Source organism: Trachemys scripta, chromosome 16 (assembly GCF_013100865.1).
Source record: "Trachemys scripta elegans isolate TJP31775 chromosome 16, CAS_Tse_1.0, whole genome shotgun sequence".
NCBI classification, from domain to species: Eukaryota; Metazoa; Chordata; order Testudines; family Emydidae; genus Trachemys; species Trachemys scripta.
In genome coordinates this window covers 14594427-14596654 of record NC_048313.1, presented here as the reverse complement: position 1 = coordinate 14596654, position 2228 = coordinate 14594427, and positions in this window count along the sequence as shown.

The following is a 2228-nucleotide window of genomic DNA, read 5'->3' as shown; positions in this document are numbered from 1 at the left end:
TAGAACCCAGGAGTCCTGACTCCCAGCCCTGCCCCCGCTCCAACCACTAACCCCTCCCCCAGCCAGGGATAGAACCCACGAGTCCTGGTTCCCAACCTGCCCTGCTCTGACCACTAGACCCCACTCCCCTCCCAGAGCTGGAAGACAGGGCCCAAGTTCAGGCTCATGGAGGTTCCGGACACAGGTACCCTCCCAGTTTGGGGGGGGGGGTAGTTGCAGCAGGTGGGGTGTGTTGGACACAGGAAGGGGGGTCTACTGGGTTAGAGCAGCGGGGGCTGGGAGCCAGGACTCCTGGGTTCTCTCTCAGCTCTGGGAGGGGCATGGGGTCTAGTAGTCAGAGCAGGGTGGGTTGGGAACCAGGACTCCTGGGTTCTGGAAGGGGCATACGCACACGCAGCCTCCAGTGCTCCCCGTATCAGGGATTCCCGGCACGGAGGATTTTAGAGGCTGCCTATCCAACCTCGCTACCCTCCTCCCACTCCAGTTCCCCTCCAGATGCTACTATACAGCCGGGCCTCTAGCGTCCCCGGATTGTGCCAGGCGAGAGCTTGGCTAGGGACCAGGGCCGGGTCTCGTCTGCACTACACTTTGCAACTGGGTGGAAACGGGTCTGGCTAACGGGCCAGGCAGGGCCTGAGAGCTCAGATCTAGGACCCAGCTTCTGTAACGTGACCCTGCCCTCAGCCCTCACCCACCCAGATCCCAGCTGCTCCATCCAGGGCTGGGCATGGACCGGCCCCCCTGGCCCAACCAGCCCTGCGGGGAACGTGGGACCAGCCATAACGCTGCCGTGCCAGCCCCACCCCGCTCGCTCCCAGACCTCAGGGCGTCAGGCGGCCGTGCGGCCCCCCAGTATCCGGCTGGTCCCTTTGCCGAGAGGAGCCCAGGATGCTAAAGCCCCGAGCGGGGGGAGGTTACCTGCTGGGCGCCGGGCTCACGGGATTGAGGCCACGCTGCCTGGCATGACCACGGGGCACTGGTCTCCCAGCCCCATCCTGCCGCTGAGCCACCATCCCCTTGCTGGTGTCCCCCACTGGAAGGGACTGTCACTCCCCTGCACGTGCCTCAGTTTCCCTATCCCCTGGCTGGCTGTTGCACGTTGTGGGGCAGGACTCTTCCTCACCGTTCAGAGAGCAGAGCCAGACCCAGCCTGCTGGTGGATTTCCTGGAGTGGGGGGAGCCTGGGGCCCAGGATGCGGAGGGGGGGCAGATGCCCCACAGGCTGTCTGAGGGGGTGTTTCCCCACAGGGTCCCCTGGACTGGAGGGAAGCATGGAGCCTATAAAGCACGCTGAGGCCAGGGGGAGCAGGGGCTGCGGGGGTAATGTGAGTGAGCATGGGTCTCTGGGACAGGTAACACTCTGCCTAGACCTTCCCGAGCTGGCACCGGGCTCCGGTCACCCCTTCCTCCCCGCGCTGGCAACGGGCTCCGGTCGCCCCTTCCTCCCTGCGCTGGCACCGGGCTCCGGTCGCCCCTTCCTCCCTGCGCTGGCACTGGGCTCCGGTCGCCCCTTCCTCCCTGCACTGGCACCGGGCTCCAGTCGCCCGTCCCTCCCCGCGCTGGCACCGGGCTCCGGTCGCCCCTTCCTCCCCGACTCCCCGAGCTGGGTCCGGGCTCCAGTCGCGCGTCCCTCCCCGCGCTGGCACCAGGCTCCGGTCACCCCTTCCTCTGCAAGCTGGCACCGGGCTCCGGTTGCCCGTCCCTCCCTGCGCTGGCACCGGGCTCCAGTCACGTGTCCCTCCCCGTGCTGGCACCGGGCTCCGGTCACCCGTCCCTCCCTGAGCTGGGACTGGGCTCCGGTTGCCCATCCCTCCCTGCGCTGGCACCAGGCTCCGGTCGCCCTTCCCTCCCCAAGCTGGCACCGGGCTCCCCGCTGTGCCTGCCCCCCGGGGAACGCCCCTTGCAGACTGGCTTGTCTTGGTTCCTGGACACACTGACCCCTTCCCCAGCCCACCAGGTGGACTGCTCAGGGCTCGGTCTGGGAATCACTACTCGGTGGCGGGGATCGTCCTGCCCACAGCTCCCTCCTGCCCCTGCTCTGGGGGCATTGGACTGAGCAGGGCCCAGGGTGCCCCCCAAATCCACGAGGGGTATGTGATGGGGGCTCCGGCTCCAAGGGGGTCAGGGTGCTAGGGGCTGTTCGGGCGCCGTGGGGCCCGCCCCCATTTGCAGGCCGGACGCATGGCCGGCCAGGGCCCCAGGAGGGCGCTAGCAACCGCTGCCCGAGC